Genomic DNA, 19,564 nt, shown 5'->3' with positions numbered 1-19,564 from the left:
CGTGCCTGGCAGCTGGGCTCCTCTCTCGCACTTCCCTTTGGTCATGCTGCGCCATCTAGCGCTCGCTGCTACTGCGAAGTCCGTGCCTGGCGTCCGGCATGTGTGGCACGCCTGTACATGCAAACACTGACAATCGTTGAGATAATTGCTGAGAATCAACTGCTGCTGTGCTTGAGGAATCCCTGTGACACTCATTTAATTTTGCCCAGCCTCAGAGAACTCTTAAGGGATTTCATTTTCACTGAAGAGTGGCATGAAAGAAGTTAGATATGGTTGTATTCCACAAACACATGCACACACATACACGTGTACATACTGCAAAGTGGGTGAAGTTCCACAAAAGTGCTAATGGCATTGATATCTATGAGGCAGCATGATGTCAGGCCTTGGCAAGATAACCGCCTGTGGCACTGTTCTCTTCCTGCTTGTGCTTTCCAAATGCACACTTCATGCATTGACTACTGGGAACAGCACACTATATATAGCTTGGTATGTGGTAGGCTTGAGTACCACTGGCCCTCAAAGTTGCCAGTGATTTCTCCAGCCTATGCCATTTACTTTCTGCTCATTATATTTAAGTCTGGTTCTCAGCCTCAATACTGGAAAGCATTGTTGCCATCACAACGGCAAAGCTAGATCCAAAGCGTCCACACAATGAGCTATTCATTACGATTTCTGAGCAGCGTAGTAGGCAACTAGACAAAATTTTCTATCACTAGGCTTGAAGAATGTCGCATGAGGCTCCATCCCGTTTTTTCCGTCCTCCAAGGACTATTTGGAATAAACCTGCAAACACTGCTTCCTGTATAATGTAAAAGAGAATAAAACAATGCAGCACAATCACTGACAACAGCTGACGCCTTTACAGGAAACCAGGTCGATGAATCACTAACTACACAGTGTAAGATGTGTCATTACGGTCGAAGAAAGCATTGTGGTAGTGTCAGCAACCACTGTCTCCCTTGTGTCTCGTTCTTTGTCACACCATGGTGAACCTGTTCTGTATAGACACAAGGGAAAGAAAATGCACGTACTATTAACACACAGCTTATGAAATGAGGAAGAATGCCAGCAGTAAAAAAAAAAAATATGTCTCAATAAAGGTCTAACCTGACTGAACATCCCATCAAGCACTTGACTAGTACATCAATGATTACAAGGAAAAATATTTTAAAGGAAGATTGCACGAAGTATTACAGCCAGATTATGCACCCGGTCATTGGTGAATGTGCCTTCTCCTTAACCCTTTGTGGGACGGAGGGACAATAACGCCCCACTTTCTCGTAACTTGAAAAAACCCTTGCGGCTCATATTTCGCAGTACTCACTGCACTCCGACTTTTTGTGCTATCTCTCGGCTTGTTTACAAAGCTATTTTTGCATAACTTGTTTATTGCTCAGGAGATGGCAGCATAAAAATTTGTTTTGTTCAAAGCGTTCCAAACGTGCACTCAGCATGCCTTTTTCGGTAGATTTTGTCCCTTCAATGCACAACTTCTGAATGAACGGTGAGTGCCAAAACTTTATTATTTATTTATTTATTTATTTATTTATTTATTTATTAAGTACTGCTGGCCTGAATTCCAGGCCTTAAGCAGGAGTGGGTTACACTTCGGTACAAATGTACCTGAAAAACAAAAAGAGCACACATACAAACAAAATGAACTGGAGAAAAGCGACTGGTGTGTCAAGTAAGGCACTGAATTATACAATTTCAATGATAAAATAGTAGATATATGAACACACATCAAGACATATTAGACAAGAGCATTGCTCAACAATTGGCAATGTGAAGAAAACAAGAAAAAAGTATTTGGTTCAATACGTTAGACTTGTCAATGCGATGCACAATATAAAGAAAACATTACTGTAAAACCATCAAAATAAAGAAAAGCAGGATGTAAGTGTGATGCTTTCATGAAACGTTACTATACCATTGGTGATGAGACATTATCATTTCACATATTGAAGTGCAGTGAAAGCAGCAACAGAAGAGCTCTCGATTACTTCTCTGGACAAACTATTCCAATCACGGATGGTACGGGGGAAGAAGGAATTCATGTAAGTTAGTTCTGCAATAGATTGAGTTAGTTCTGCAATAGAATGAGTGGGATGCTGCGTAAGAGGCTTCAAGTACGTGCTTTTGTCGATTCCAAGGTTATCGTTGTATATCATGTAGAATGCTTCTAGCCTTTCTCGGTACCGTCTTGTTTGTAGAGATCCCAGATTTGCAGAAATTAATAGAGCAGTTGGCGATGTTTTGCTGCTGTATGAATTAAAAATGAATCTAGCTGCCTTCCGCTGAATGTTTTCTAGTTTCCTTATATTTGTATTTGTGTGCGGATCCCATACTGCCACAGCGTATTCGAGTGTTGGCCTTATATACATTTTATAGGCCAAAAGTTTTACATCGGAAGTGTTCGCCGTAAGTAGCCTAGTTGCCTCATGCCTTTCTTGTGTCTGTATTTGATGTGATCATTTCATCAAAGATCAGATGTATTAGCTACCCCTAGGTATTTGTAACTTGAAACTACAGACAGATTGCTACCGTTGATACTATAAGTGAAAGTGAGTGGATTCATCTTGCGCGTAAGTCTCATTGCTACCCTTTTGCTGTGGTTTATTTGCATCTGCCACGAAGTACACCAATTTGAAACCTGGGCTAAAGATTTGTTAAGAGAAACCTGGTCATCAGAACTGTGGATTTTGTTATACAGGATGCAACCGTCTGCAAATAAGCAGATTTTTACCGATATGTCTTCAGCAATGTTGATTGTGGAGATCAAAAGGAATAACAGCCCAAGAACAGAACCTTGGGGGATACCTGAATGAATGTAGGCAGAATCTGAACTGACTTCGATGGACACTGATTGCTGCCTAAAAGACAAGTATGCTGCGATCCATGCAAGGAGGGAATCGTTTTTAAGTAGAGGTCTTAGTTTCAAAAGAAGTTTAGGATGAGATACATGGTCAAAAGCTTTCTCGAAGTCGAGGAATATGATGTCAACCCGACGAGATTTATCCAACGCTGCGGCAAAGTTGTGAATGCTCTTTAGTAGTTGCGTTTTTGTAGAAACTCCTCGGAAACCATGCTGGCGACTATTGATTATTTTATTATCTTCAATGAAGCTGGAAATGTGTTTAAAAATAATGTGTTCGTATACTTTGGCACAAGTGCAGAGAAGGAAAATTGGCCTATAAGAGGTAACAATGGATGGACCACCTTTTTTGGGTATCGGAGTTATTCTGGCGCATTTCCAATTGCTGGGAATTTCGGCGTGTGACAGTGATTTCCTAAATATCAAACATAAGAATTTTGCGCACCACTCAGCATATCGGTGTAGGCAAGCGGTAGGGATTCAGTCTATCCCAGATGACTTTTTGAACACTAGTTTAAGTAAAATTGATAGCATTCCCTCTTCACTGATAGTGATGTCATCTGTGGGTGGTACCTCTTCAAGCGTCAAAAAGTGTGGAACGATACCATCGTCATCAGTGAACACTGAGCAGAAGTAGTTGTTAAGCGCATCAGCCATTTCCTTCTTATCAGTTCTAGCCGTACCGTTAATTAGGAGACTCGCGAATTTTCCTTAGAAAATAGGTGTCGGCAGAATTTTTCCAGGGATGTAGAAAGAAAACATTTTAAGGACACATATTGATAATAGTCCCTTGGCCTCTTGATGTCGCACTTTAGTCGAGTTCGCAGTTCAAATAAATTATGGGCACTATGAGCAGAGGGGCATCGCCGGTGCTGCCTACTTGCTTCTTTTACTGTTCTTCCCAGTCGAACAATATCTTTTGTTATCCAAGGATTCGTAGTACGCCGCTGTCTCTGCTTCCAAGGTACAAAATTGTTTATGCATTGCCAGACCATTTCTTTGAAAAAAACGGCACAAGCTGTCAACAGATATGTTGCTTGATTCGTACCGCGACACAAAAATAGAAAATTAACAATCTAATGTATCTAGTATGTTGATACCGCTGGCTTGTGCAAACAAGGGAATTAGCCTCTCTTTTCTCTTTTTTTCAGGCACGACATTAACTGGGATTGTGAGACAAGTCATTTTGCGATCCGATATTCCCTCAAAAAGATGCACTGTCAGGTTTCGTTTGAGTAGTGTATCGTTAACAAGAAATAAATTTAAAACTGAGGCGCTATTTCCATTGACGCATGTTGGTAGTTCTACAAGCTGGGTTAAAGCATGGAGGAGGACGATGTCAACGAGAGGTTCAGCGGAAGCGGAAAATGCATCAGGGAACTCGTCTGCCCAACTGACATCTGGAATGTTGAAATCTCCGATTAATAATAAATTGCTCTTACTGTTTCTATGTACACACAGGAATTCATTAAGTTTCTGAAAGAAAACACTGGGTGAACTTGATGGGCGATAAAATGCCCCAACCAGAAGGTGGAAATCCCTTGAAACACATTTTACTATAACACATTCTACGTCCGCAATATCGGGTAACCTCGTGGCAGTCGGAGATTCGCGAAACATAACTGCTACACCACCGCCCTGGGAGCCCCTATCTTTCCTGTAAATTCTATACCCGACTGGTGTAGTTTCCGAGTCATTAATGTCGCACTGCAGCCATGTTTCAGTGATAACTAATATACCCAGGTTATGAGTGATCCCAATAGTTTCAAGGTCCACCGTTTTATTGAGAATGCTGCGGGCATTTATGTTCACACAACAAAGTGTTCATTCCGTGCAGCTTCCTTGTCATTTCGGCTGTGCACTCGCTTTTCTGTGTTTATGAAGAGAGACGATTTTCATTTCGGCAGTGTTCCATTCAAACATTTCGTTGTCAATTTTAACTTTATCGTGAACCAACCTCACTTTTCTGCCATTACGTCTCGCGTCAGCAGCATTATCCCAAAGGTGTTTCCTAAGCTGTCTGGTTGCGGCTGAAAAATCTTCAGAAATCGATACACTGCTTCCTTTTAGCTTAAAGCAATTTTTGAGCACCATCATTTTTTCGCGATGGTCGAACAACTTCAGTATCGTAGGTCGTGGTCTATCCAATTCCCTCGTTCCCAATCTGAATTCTTTCAATGGATACTACTTGTAAGCCCAGTTTGTTCCGGAATAGATTGTCAACCACACTTTCTGCGAGAAATTAAGGCATTTCCCGAGTGGTTTCAGGAATACCAAATATGATTAGATTATTCCTTCTACCTCGGTCCTCGACGTCAACTAACTTTCTTTCCAAATTTTGGACTGTTCTTTCCATATCTGTCATTTTCTCGCGAAATTATTTCACTACAGCCAGAGATGTCTCGATATCAAGTTTTCCCTCTATTGCATCAAACCTCTGCTGCATGTTTTTTTTACCGTTAAGTAGCTGTTGCAAAAGCTGTTCAGTGCTCGGACCAGAATTAGATTCCATGTCTGCACAGAGCATAAGTAAGGACAGTGCAATGTTTCGTATACACAACAGAAAGCAGCAAACACAGTTGGGGCACGTCAGCTGGACCAAAAATCGGTTGCTAGGTTTGATAGTTGAATACGTATTACTAACCTGCGTGAAAAACGCAAGGGGGTTTGTCATGATGTTGACAGATGGCCGGCCGACATGCCCACTAAAGTGTTGATAGCTCGCTGGTCTTCTTATGTAGGCCTTTGTAGATGGAAGAGTTATTCTAGTTAGCTTTACTGTGCCATGCTCCCGCTGTTTAGTTGAAAATTTGAGCGATGCGCAGTGCAGTGTGTTTTTTAGAGTATATATTTCTAAGCCTAAAGTGCGGGCTGGGTTCCCTGGAGCATAGCGCTTGTCATAGATTTCAGGGACATGGGTTTCTTGACATTTGCAATAATAATTTCTACAGGGAAGTCACTTTCAGTTGAGGAGGCCGTGGAACTACTGTTCAGCCTTCCGGACGACCCGCTGCAAAGAGATGTAGAAATAAGCAGTAATGAAGAGTTCGTCCCAGCGCTGGTGCGTCCATGTAGCGATGAGTCTTGTAATGATCTCCATGAACCATTGTTCTACGGGAACGAACATCATCCCATAAAGATGAAGCGGTATGAGCCTTCGAATAGAAGATGAAGAAGCGCGAGAACCAGGAGACAGGAGAAGAGAAGAATGAAGTGGGAATAAAAATGTAGACAAGATGGACGCCAGTTCCACAGCAATGCTTTACGTCTACTGTGTCCTTTAAATAGGAACGCTACATTATTTTGGCGCAGCCGACAGCGAACTCCAACATGTGGGTGAGATTTTTCCTTGAGGAGACCTCCGCGGACAAGATCATCTTTTCGAGATACCAAGCTGAAGATGAACCAGCGGTGGAACTACCTCGCGAACTCAACTCGGCAGAACTCATGAACCTGGTTTTAGAGAAGGCTTCCATGGACCCTGATGAACTACGTCGGAAGGGTGCTGTGAACGTGAACTTGCCTCTGGTGATCTTCGACGAATTAGTTCTTCAACCGATGCGTCGACAGGACTCTGGATCACAGTCGTCGACGGAAGAGGTGAGCCTCGTTTTGAAAGCACTTCGGCTACTACAAGAACAGATTTCGCAACAAAACCAGCTGGTGACATCGCTTATAAGTTCTTTAAACGCTGAGAAGTCGGTGACTAAATTTGTAGAACCCGATGCATTCGACGGCATGTCATCAAGTCCAGAAGGTTGGCTTGAATTCTATGACTATGCTGCTGGGAAGAACAACTGGCACTCTAATGAGGACAAGATTACTAACATGCGTAGTTACTTAAGCGGTGTTGCACGGAAGTGGTATGATTTGCACATTATTGAAGAGGCTGGCAACTCTTGGAATCAGTGGAAAGAAAAATTCTTGACGACATTCTGAAGCAACCCAGTGCAAAGGTGGGACGCCGCGCTTAATTTCAAATTCAAGCAAGGCTCCCTCGTCGAGTATTTCTTTGACAAATGCCGCCTTTTAAAGCTGGCCGAGCCTCTGCTTCCTCCGTCTGCCGTAGTAGTACTAATAATGCACGGACTGCACGCGCAAGTCCTGAAGCAAGTGCAAATACGGTCACCTAAAACTATGGACGGGCTCCTGGAGTGCCTTCACGACATATCATTTACTTCAGAAGAAAATATAAACGCTAGCGCAAGCGGTCGCTTCACACGGTCCGGCGCGGATTGGTCAAGCCGTAATCAGCGAGAACTGCGCCGCCTTGCAGGCGGCACAGAGAACTTGGGTTGGCGCGCTCCCAGAGGTCGGGTGCATAACGTCGACAGCGACCCCGTTCCCCTCCTTTCGGACGCTGAAGAGGCTCCGACGACAACAAAACTGATAAACAAGGGTGATCAGTCCGACCCGATGACCATAACTGAGACTGTTTATTTAACTTGCTCTAGCCTACTTCACATCCCTGTCAAAGTGGGAAACAGACATATGATGGCTTTGGTTGACAGCGGTGCCTCTGTGTCTATAATTAATGCCAAGCTGGTAGATGCAAGTCACCTGCATAGTGGAAGAGTACTACGGGTGCAAGGCTACGACGGAAAAGTCACAATGCATAATCAATGGGCCTCAGTAAACATCCGAGTTCTAAGGTCATCAAATAGAGAGTGAAGTACTGGTGATTGAGGGGGTGACGTATGACTTTCTGCTATCCAGACCAGATATAAAGAAACTAAAAATCAACGTTTACTGGGACGATGCTGTTTTAGTGGAAGGACTATCAAGGCAAGAGACACAGCCTGATAGAAAAGATAACCTGCGAGTTGTCAAGTGCGCGAGGGATATTGCAACGACCTATCCTGAACTGGTATGCATAGGAAGCTACCCACCAGCGATGACGTCACGCAAGGTGCCTTTCGAACTAACCGACAAGACTGTCATCCGAAAATCGCCTTATAACATGTCAAGAGAGCACAAGATATGGTTGAAGAAGGAATTGCAGGAGATGCTAGACGCGAATATAATCCGGCCTTCGGTGTCACCCTTCGCCCGAAAGAAGATGGAACTTTCAGACTGTGCACAGATTACAGGGTTCTCAACCGCCAGACAGAGCTTATACCATTTCCCATGCCGAAGATAGACACGATTATAGATGAGACAGGTGGTTGCCGATGTTTTTCACGTATTGACTTGTGCAAAGGTTTCTGGCAGATCCCGCTAACCGAAGAAACAAAAATGTACACTGCTTTTATCACGCCCTTCGACCTGTACGAGTATAACCGGCTTCCTTTCGGCTGGAAAAACTCACCAGCATGGTTCCAGAAGATAATGAACGAAGTCCTGAAGCCTTTCCTAGGTGTCTTTTGTAACGTGTACATCGACGATATTATCGTCTTCTCCAAAACAGAGGCAGAGCATCAGGAACACCTGACCCAGGTATTAAATGCCTTGAGCTTGGCACACCTCAAGGTTAATTTTAAGAAAAGTGCGTTCTTTCAAAGAAAAGTTGTGTTTCTTGGAAGAGTCTTTGATGGGACTACCAAAAGCACGAAACAAGAGTCCGTTGAGAGGATATCCCAACTGGTAAAACCATATGACGTCCACTCATTGCGTGTGTTTTTGGGATTAGCAGGACATTTCAGACCTTTCATAAAAGACTTTGCCATAAAAACAAGATGCCTCACACGCCTAACGCAGAAAGCAGTTCCATTTGTGTGGGATGAGGAATGTGAGAGAGTCTACCGTGATCTGGTGCACAGAATCTCTGCTGACCCTATTCTACGCATACCAGATTTCACTTTACCCTTTGAACTGAATACCGACGCCTCACATTATGGAACAGGTGCAGTCTTGTACCAGAAATGTCCAGGAGCATCCGGCCGAGAAAAGCGACACGTAGTAGGCTACTACAGCTACACCCTCAAGCCACCTGAAGTCAACTACACCACTACTGAAAAGGAAGCGCTTGCAGTCCTTAAAGCAATTCAGTACTTCCGTACGTACCTAGAAGGTGCGAAGTTTACTTTGTTCACCGATCACCAGGCCCTCACTCATCTCTTGAATATGACCCAACCTAAGGGACGTATTGCCAGATGGGTGAACTATTTGCAGCAATTTGATTTCACCATCTCCCACAGACCTGGACCCCTTTTGACCGATGCAGATGCATTGTCTAGACTGATGATACAGGCCAAACAATCTGAAGAAATCAATGAAGTAAAATTGTGGGAAGGCACAATTGATGTTTATGGAAGGTCGCTATCAAGTCCCGCCAACGCTGATTTCAAAGGTTCTTTATTTGTACCACGATAGCCCAGAATCTGGAGGACACGACGGATTTTGGCGCACCTACAACAAGCTAGTCAAGAGATTTACGTGGCCTCACATGAAAGAAGACGTCAAGCAATACGTTCGTTCATGCCACCTTTGTCAAGTCAACAAAGTGAAATATAAGCAGCCTACGGACGCCATGATAATACCTTGCCACTCGAACGTGCCTTTTGAAGTTATACACCTTGATTTTGCCGAGCTGAATAAGAAACGAGAAGGAGTCCGAAAAACGCAAGCTTTTCTTCTGGCCATAGATGAATGCACCAGGATGGTCGTGGCACGGGCAGGAAAAGAAGATGCGAATAGTGTCATCGCCCTTCTCGAACGGGAAATGTTTAGGACAACCAGGACGATTGTATGTGACAACGGTCCAGCGTTCAAGAGTGAAAAGCTAGCAAGATGGGCTCGAGACCATAATATATCGATCAAATTCTGTGCGCCATACCATCCCGCAGCGAATGGGCTTGCAGAGCGTGCTATACGAGATGTAAAACAATACATCAGGATGTACGATAGTTTCCCTGGTGGTTGGAAATGCTCTTTAGAAGCAGCTGTACGACATCACAATCGCTCCTACACCAGTGGCTTGGGATGTAGCCCGCAGTTCGCTTCTTCAGGAGAGACCCCTATTCTTCAGGCGGACCGTGAATTGGGGCTGTTAGAAAATCTCAAGATCATCGAGGAGAGGAAACAAAAATCGCAAGAGGAGAGGTACCGTAAACGATTGAAACAAAATTTTGACAAGAGACATTGCTTAGATATCCCAGACATTCAAGTCACCGACCTCATTCTAGTTAGGAAAGGAGTAAGAGAATCCAGTGCCAAATTTTATGGTCCTTACTCTGTGACAAAGACAGCCACTCAGAAAGGAATATTGAAGACTGTGTGGTACATTGGTGAACGGGGCGCAGTTGAATGTGCTTCGATTGGAAACGTTTTCAAGTATTACCCCAGGAGGGGTTAGCAAAAGACACCTGGAAGGGTGAAGCGGTATGAGCCTTCGAATAGAAGATGAAGAAGCGCGAGAACCAGGAGACAGGAGAAGAGAAGAATGAAGTGGGAATAAAAATGTAGACAAGATGGACGCCAGTTCCACAGCAATGCTTTACGTCTACTGTGTCCTTTAAATAGGAACGCTACAAAAGATTTCTAGTAGGAGAAGGTACAGATGGTGTTCAACTAAAGAAAAATGATACCCACCGCGGTTGCTCAGTGGCTGTGGTGTTAGGCTGCTGAGCACGAGGTCGCGGGATCGAATCTCGGCCATGGCGGCCGCATTTCGATGGGGGCGAAATGCGAAAACACCCGTGTACTTAGATTTAGGTGCACGTTAAAGGACCCCTGGTGGTCGAAATTTCCGGAGTCCTCCACTACGGCGTGCGTCATAATCAGAAAGTGGTTTTGGCACGTAAAACCCCATAATTTAATTTTTTTTTTTTAAGAAAAAGAAGTAAGAACATCATTTGTGTGTCGAGAGTGTGAAGTGCCACTGCACCTTTCTGCATCTTGTTTTTTCCCGTTCCATGATCAAAACTAATACGTTTCTTAACTGTGTTTGCACTACATGTTCAAATATATCCCTGTCTTCTGAGCAAATTAGAGGACATGCCCTGTCCTTGCTTGTAGCTCATGGGACAAGGGGCATCCCATTCTGAATGACAATATTTATATTTTTACCACTCAACGTTTTTTCAGTTTTCAGCCTAAATTTACCTGACATAAAAATATTGAAACAATTGTGCATGCGACTCTGCAAAGTGAACGAAATTTATTCTTGTTAAAAAAATTCATGTAGTCGATTGGGTCAGTGGGACCATAGCTATGTCCCACATTTTGGTGGGAGTTGTGGGGTCGATGGGACAAAAATGTCCCACTTTTATTACGACAATGCGACAATGTAAAATGCTCATCTTTTTTGTGTTTTAGGTGCAAAAGGTGCTACTGATTCCAGTATGAGGTTCCAATTACATGCAACATGCGCTCACGCATTTTGTCCCACAAAGGGTTAATAAGTATGTAAAGAGTTAAAGATGACAGGAATGATTGGTGAATTAAGGCACGGGGAGGCTTGAAGGTTGCACTTTATGAAAAACTTTTACTGCAATCTATGCGCTCACCAAGAGGGCATCGTCAGCACGAGACCACCACCAGGCACCTTACTGAGATGTGGAGAGCTTCGCGGCCGGAACGAAGCCTCCCCTCTCCGCCGGCCAAGAGGGGAAAACGCGCTTTCCGATCGCTCAAGGTTGCGCGGGCATAGTATAGCTCTAGCGTGTAGGATCAATCATAGCAACAAGGTAAATTTTAATATTTCCCACAATCCTCCATTAGTGCACCAACAGATAGATGACAGGGAGCCCCCGGTCTTTCTGGAAAGAGCGACGATGATATTCGAGAATCATGCATTGTCTGATGTCGCAAGCTCATCCAAAGAGGTCAGCAGAAATGTGATAAAGCCACACGGCAAAAGCGAATGACTGAGACTGAATAAAGCTAACGTGGCAATTTTTTTCATTCATCTTGGACTTATGGGAAAGAGAAAGAGCAATACACCAGCTGCAGATCAAAAGAGAATGGTCAAGACTGAATGAAACTCACTTTTTGATGTATTCATTCATATTTGAGTTCAAGGAAATTAAAAGAGCAAATAGTCATACACTGCCAGTTTGCATCTAACCAGAAGCTCTACGGCCAACAGTAGGCTGTTATCCTTCACGATAGCTACAACCAGAAGTGAGCATTTTTCACAAATGCAAACAATCTCGCTATGCTGAGACATAAATGCACTGTTAGTAGACTAATTACCTTGTAAGCTTTCACAACACCTTTTTTTTCCAGGGTCCTTTTCTTCTTCGGCCCCTTGTTAACCATTTTGCAGCACTTCTCAGCAATGTCCTTCAAGAAAATCTGCCGAGCCAGTTCTATCTGGAATGCATGCAAGCCGAGAAGTAAAACATACTGGGACACAGTGAGCGCCACTTAGCATCAGGTAGCATAAGTTGTTAGCCACAAACTGTGCAAAGACCTTAGTGGAAAGTAATTAACTGGTTTCGATTGGTTCAGCTAAAGGTTCAATCTGGTAACCAAATGGTACAATCTTGTTCAATCTGGTAACCAAATGGTCCGAGCTGGACAAAACAATCGAGGTGACAGGGCTAGTTACACTGAATTTCGTTAGAAGTGCAACAGCAGAGACAGGTAGGTTAAAATGAGAAAGTGACGGGACAAGCGCTTCTGCTGTCACTTTCTCGTTTTAACATGGTTGCCTCTCTTGTTGCGTTTGAACCAAAATTCAGTACGAATTCATTATGCTATCCCAAATTGCCACCTTGCTGGTGCTAGTCAGTAATCCATTAAAACAGTGCACTGAAAAACAAAAAGACTTGGAGATGAGAGGGATAGAAACACCGACTTCCAACTAAGATTTTATTTGACTACGTAGCTGTGTTCTGGTGTTTTGATGCAGGCTGCAGTCGCTGCAAAAAATGCTAGTGATCATACAAGGATAATTAAGGGCATGCTTTAGGCAAGAGTGACTGTGCAGTTAAACCCTCAGTTGCATCGTCTGACAAGAAGTTGGCACATTTTGAATTCACAGAGAGTGGTACACTTTCCTAAAATACGTTTATTCTTTTATTGAGAAGTGGTATGCCTATCTTGGTCTTGTTTTGCAACTCTGCCATGCGGCACGTCAATTGGAGATTATGTGTACGAAGATGTATAAATGTGTGGCTACATATGGTTGTGATTAACAAAAACAGGGCCCCTTGGTTCCCTTATTGTCATTTATTGTGTAGCAAGGCTGTTGACCTAGGCAGGTCTGGTGTCTCCAGGTAGCATAGTAGGTGAACATGCAAGTCTCTGCATGCATATTATTTCATCCTCTTGTTCCTTCAAATAAATTTCAGTCAAAAATCAGCGCTTTGTGTGCTCACTTCGTTTCTGTCCGTTGTCTTCCTGTCGTACTGTAATTAGCCCTTTCAGGGTCAATGGCGTAATTATACGGCGCTGCGAAGAAGTCCAAAATGGTCAATGCCGTATATTTATGGCGTCATTTGTACGTTTAAAAGGCGCGTCAATTTTTTTCTTTCCTAGCATGTGCTGCTACTATTTGGGAATACAGGGAATTTTTTTCTCGCACCTCCTTCTCTCGGTTTTCGTTGTATGATTTGTTCTAGAGCTAGTTTGCTCCAGTGCATCTCTATACTACTGCTCGCGCATTGGCGCACGTGCAGGCGGGCAGCGGTTTGGGGTTTGTTCCGCCGGCGGTTTCAGCTTCTTGCGCTCACAAACTGATGGCTACCTCGTTACTAATCGCTCAAAAAGCAGTCGCCTGTTTCTCGCTCGTTTAGTGCTCACAGGAGTGAGCATAGGAAGGATGCCACCATGCATGTGTTTCCTTTTCTTTTTTTTTGGGGGGGGGAGGCAGACTCGCGAATATAATTGCCTCTGGTTGGCGATAAGATGAAGATAAGCGGAAGTTTGTCACATGCTTTGCTTTTTTTGACAGGCGTACAACTATACAGTTTTCTTCAGTGCACTCACCTATGCAGTTCGATTGTGCTATGGACGTAAATATTACTGCAAGAGAAGGAACGTTTGCGACTTGCAAAATATTTTCGTGTGCCCATGTTCTAAGCTTTGAACTATAAGAATGCATCAAATTTTTAATTCTTAAAAGTTTATTTCCTTTTTTTATTGTTATTCATGAATAAAGAGCAACGAAAAAATGTTTTTTTCTCACTTTATGGTCACCCTAGAAAAATTACAGTAAATTTTTTTTTAAATAGGCCCCTCAGGAAAATTGGAATCTGCAATAAAAAAAAATCGACCCTCGGCGGTCGCATATGGCGAAAAAAATCGACCCTGAAAGGTATAATAATGTATCAACACCATTGGTTTAGCTAGGGGCGGGGGACATCAACCCCCAACCTGAAATTTTCAGACAACTCTGGCCCCCCTTCCTTTTCTCACAGAATGAAATGTTTTAAGAGGTGGGCTCAGAAAAACCGACATGGATGTATGGGAAAGGTTGAATGTGAAAGCAAATCAAGGAATAGTGGCGGTCAAAAGGGAGTGGGGGCAATTTTCTTTCCAATGCACACGCACAAAATGTCTTTGCTGTCGAGCTATGAAAAAAAAATGGCTAAAGGTGCAACTTACTACCTGCCTGCGCCTGATTGTGGAAAAAAAATTAACTAAATTTGTGCTTGTTGGAATAAAGAAGGAAAACCGAGGCGCTGGTCACACTGGCTATGGCCGACACCTGAACATTGGACATAAAGGGGGGGGGGGAGCGGTGCAATAAAGAGAGAACAGAATTAGAGAAAGCACATAATGGGGTGCAAAAAAGTACAGAGGGCCTATTTCCAATAATCACAATGTTGACAATAGTGAATATTAGAGCAATTTACTACAACATTTCGCCTCGCCGGTAGGAGACACACCAGCTAGTGGGCATGACTAAGGCAAGCAGACAATTAAGACTGCGCATTTCAAAAGGCACAAGCTGATGGGCCTAAGAACGACAGATAGCTGAGCTAGTTGGTAAGGATTCATTATGCAAAAAGAGGTGAGGCGTGCAGACGTGGCATTCATGTTGACCACTTCTCTACTCTTGTGTCCTGTCTGCATGCCTGACCCCTTTTTTGCTGATGAGCCATTGTATGTAGAAGATCCCCGAAATTTTCGGGGGACATAGTGTTGTTCACGGCCAGTGTCTAGGCATTTTCAAAATGAACACCTAAGTTCTTCAGCGTCGCCATTCCCTCAAGGCACGTCTGCCTATGACGGGCACATAGCGATCACGAGAGTGGATAGAGAGAAACACTTTATTGGAAGGAAAATTGACAAGCAAGCAAAACGCTGTCTGAAGCAACTACATATTTTCCTTTGTTGAAAGAATGATCACTATTTTCTGGAGAACAACCAGCCTTTGCTTTGTGCCTATCACCAGTTGCACACACAAAGTGTACCTCAAGTGAGATCCTCTGTGGATAAGAGATGTGCAGCCTGACACCACGACCTTGCTGCTTGCAAACATATTTGAGGTATAAACAGGCAGGTGACGAAAAAATTTTTTTCTCCTATACAATGTTTCTTCCCCTGAATCCAATGTTTAGGACCGCTTTGTTTACGACCACTGTCTCTGTGCCAAATGGGCACAAGGAGTGTGCCACTTCCGAAGAGAAAAGTAGGAGAAAGGTGCTGTCCAGCACCCGTAGCAGGTAAAACGCTGCAGCCTCACCCAAGGTTCACCTCTAGCTTATTGTGGATCGTGTTAACCACAACTATTCAGAGGGAACCAGCGCTAAAAGTTAGACACACAAGTAGAAAAATGGGACAAGCGCCTGCTTAAAACTTGGGGCATTGTTGCTCCCTGCCAGGCCTTCATGTCATCGAAGAACTCATTTCTGGCAGTGTCCAAATCGTCGATCACGCACACATTGTTGATGCAGAATAAAAGCTTTTCAATAATATTGTGACTTGCCTTTCTAGGAAATGTATGAGCACCCCTCCCCCCCCGCCCCCCATTGTTACTTTCTTTCCCTCGTGCCTGACTTTCATTATGTAAATAACCTTAAGGAAAGCTAGCTGTTGGGATAGTTGGTACATGTTCAGAATGAGAACAGCGCAAAAAGCGGGGCAAGAAAGAAAGACATAACTGATGTGCACATGGCAAGATATATTAAAGAGGGGGGTACAGGGCCAGGGAAGCCAAGAAACAACCACAACAAACAGGTAGAAGGGGAAATCGTGATGTTCATGCTGTGGTGCCGCCTTGAAAATTTAAACATAGGAATGTTAGGGACCGCCGTTCCATTCAACAACCAGGTGAATGTTGAAGAGTATGACAGTGATGGACGGAAGAGAATTTTGAAGAGGGGAGTGAGATAAGGGATACGAGGAGGGGGGCACCAAAAACAAAGGTGGCAAATAATTAGGGAAGCAAGAAGAGTGTCTTATCACTGCCCGATTCCTCGAGACTAGGTGGCTGTGGCCAGTCACCTAGCCGTGGTTAACCTACCCTGTCATAACATGTGCTGATTGCTGCTGAGAGCCCATACTAATGAAACATCTTTGTAGTCTTCAAAACAGCTGGTTGTCAGGAGATGGAACACTTTAATATCTCTCGGAGCTGCTAACCCTTATTTTACAGTGAACTACGGATGCTGTAATTTTGGCGAAAGCTTCGAACACAGAAAGAAGTCCGGCTATGGAGTGTCTGCCTCCTTGATTCCTGAGTGTAATCAAATAACAATATTTGTTGCGTGATAAAGACCAAAAGGCCATAATCTCAAGTTCCCTCAAAACATCTTTTCAAACAAGTCAAACAGCAGGTCACCGAAAGTGAATGAAACTTGCATCCTATACTATCGAAGCTCTAGCACAGAGGCTCATTCCTGTGTTTTAAATGCAGAAGAATATAGCATGGGCATAGTGCAGGAGGAGTAAGTAATAGGAGACTTGCAAAGTAGTGGCTGCCCTCTTCCATACATAGCCATGGCTCAACCACTCACTAGAAGATCTGGTTGGAAAACAATGCTCATCTCCATTGTTATACCTGGGCTGCAACAGGTCTCTTTTTTCCTTTGCCTTTCTTTCCAAGGCCTTTTCTTTTTCATTACTTTATCTGCATCAAGTAATGGCTGAAGAAAATGGCAGTCCTTTTTCCTTTCATGGAAAGCGGATAGTTGGCAGATTTTTATAACCATCTGCAAAAGTACAAGTTTGTTGTCTTTTCATTTAATTTAATTACCTTAAAGACCCACGAGGGGCGTTACATAAGAGATGGGAACAAACACTCGGATGACTTAGTGTTCAATACAATGAAAAGTGGTTTGTAATTATTTCCAAAAAAATGGATGAGGGAGTAATGGCAGCGATGTTATTGCATAGGTCATTCCAATATGCTGCAACACAGGAAAAAAATGAGGCGGAAGAAGTGACAGTGCGGACACCTGGCCGAGAAATTTGAAATGGATGATGTGTGCAGTGAAATATGCGGGCTGGCGGGAGAATGTAGGGTGCATAGCATAGTGAACTGTGGAAAAACTTGTGAAATCAGACTGGCAATATGGCGATGGAGTGAAAGTTGCAATAAACCCGATTCTGCTTTCAAGGATGATACACTGAGGTCATATGAATATGAAGAGTTAATAAATCTGGCTGCTCCATTTTGAAGTGATTAAAGCGCATTAATAACATAGGCATGATGCAGGTTCCAAATGGGTGATGCATATTCTAACTTCGATATAACAAGTTTTGTATGCTAGTAATTTTACGTGTTGAGGGGCATGGCGGAGGTGATGACAGAAGAATCCAAGCGTCTTATTAGCAGGCAAAATTACATTAGTATTGTGTGTGGCCCAGGATAATCATTAGACAAGGTGACACGTAAGCACTTATATGATAGGACAGGCTGTACAGGGATATTGGCTACTGCTTATGGGAAAAAAGAGCATAACGGTGATAGCATATTTTGAACTGGCTGCATGCTGAAACAATGAAACACTTTTGTCAGAAGTTAAGCATAGCGTTTTGGAAATGTAAAAATGTGCATCGTCATTGATAAAGCATGCTCCTCCAGGGAGTGTTAGGAGTGTTTGGGTACAATCTATGCAATATATATATACAGAGAGAGAGAGAGAGAGAGAGAGAGAGGGGGGGGGGGAGGAGTGGTGGTAGCCGGAGACAGTTTCTGTGAATGCTCGTCATTGCTGCTTCAATATGGCATTGCATGATGAAGTGTACAGGAGTAAAGTTTGGCCAAGTTTGGCCAGAGCTTTCAGCCGAATGCTTTTCCTACAGGTATCAGTGTTGAGCAAGCTCGTTCATCTCTGCTGGTGCAGTGCTTAAGTTACAGTGCTGCGCCACGGAAATGCATTTTTTAATGCAAGTACGTCTTCGCAAGCTTCAGTACGTAAATAAGGTACTGAACAGTTTTGGTTTAGCGGACAAGTACCAGCGTGAGCCATTTGCCATCAGCTCTGTTAATGCATGCAGCGGCGAATTCTGGCTCGCTCGCTAATTTTTTCTCTCTCTTATCATACACGACCGGCCGATACAGATGAATCATCATAGAATACTGGTGCGGGGATTCACTGATACCGGTAAATCTCTGCTGTATATATAAAAAAAAGTTGTGCCTAAAGGTACGTCGGACGTCAAGAATTAACTTTCCCGCGTTTGCGGCGCTCGTGCTGAGTTGGTCATGCCGGATTATACCTCTGTCGCGCATTACGGCGCTCTACCACAGGCTATACCTTCAAAATAGCATCACTGATTTTCCCGGGGGAGCAGGAGGGGCCGTAGCAAAGACCGGGCCTGCTCTCCTGGAGCAGTATCGTCGCTCGTGCCATGCTTTTCGTACGCTGCTCTCCGTTGCTTTTCAAAAGCATTAATGCTCCCCTAGGAATTGACTAAATGTCCTTGCAAAAATCGGTAGGCGGGTGCCACGGAGCTAGCAAACCGGAGGCAAAGCAGGCACGTCCGACGTACCTTTAGACACTCTGTGAGCTTCCGAGCACCTAGAAATGGAAGAAAATTGAATCGCTACAACGTAGAGCTTATGGCTACCGGGACCGCAGTCTCAACTTTGTCCACCCAGCTAATGTGTTTCGTAAGCCATTCCGACTGGAACCACTTAAACTTTGGCTTGGGGACGCTGCAGTGCAGCCGCTATAATACCGGGGCAACGCGAGTTGCTTAATTATCCACGCAGATCACACGGCCAATTTACGTTTATCGAATAGGAAATCGGGCGCAAAAGTGGATTTCCGACGACTTACCCACACGGCAGCTTCCTCGGACACTCCGCATGTCATCGTACATTTGGCTTCGTATGCCTCTCGGATAACTGGCATCACGCAGGAGGCGTTTCCGTGCTGCCACGGTACCATACTTTATATGCAGTACGGGGAACGGCTGGTATGTACTACATTCGCGTCTTGAGCGTTCGAAACCAATAGTAACACCATAGAATAAAGAACTACTTTTCTATGTTCGAAACCGCGCAACTTCCAAACAACTGGATGGATTGATGGATGGCGGTTACACCCTTTGTAACGGGCGGCAGCTGGCGTCACCTAGCCTTTTACTCCCCCTCCTATTTTTTTTTTTATAGCATTAATCCAGCAGCCGTGGTTCAGCCATAGAGTTTCTCACTTCAGTGAGAAACTCTATGGGTTTAGCATTATTCAACATCGGTTCAGTGAGAGCAGAGGAAAAGTAAAGCGATTGGAAGATTGGTGGAAGAAAAGTAGGGAAACGACAAAAAATGAAGACGTACAAAAGCAAAGTTCGCAATAGGGGATCAGCAAATTTAATTGTGAAAGTTCATCATGTTTTTTTTCT

General features: G+C 43.8%; 1 long non-coding RNA gene across 1 annotated transcript; it reads right to left on the bottom strand.

The window, feature by feature from the left end:
* Positions 1-840: 840 nt before the first annotated feature.
* Positions 841-19,284, bottom strand: LOC135918868 (uncharacterized). Its single transcript, XR_010569807.2, has 3 exons — positions 19,000-19,284; positions 12,014-12,133; positions 841-1,000 (listed from the first exon to the last, which is right to left on the bottom strand). It is a non-coding gene; the product is annotated as an uncharacterized lncRNA (long non-coding RNA).
* Between the last annotated feature and the right edge of the window lie 280 nt (positions 19,285-19,564).

Source organism: Dermacentor albipictus, chromosome 9, assembly GCF_038994185.2.
Source record: "Dermacentor albipictus isolate Rhodes 1998 colony chromosome 9, USDA_Dalb.pri_finalv2, whole genome shotgun sequence".
Lineage (NCBI taxonomy): Eukaryota > Metazoa > Arthropoda > Arachnida > Ixodida > Ixodidae > Dermacentor > Dermacentor albipictus.
The sequence above is the reverse complement of the archived record's forward strand: the minus strand, read 5'-3'. Positions and strand labels throughout refer to the sequence as shown.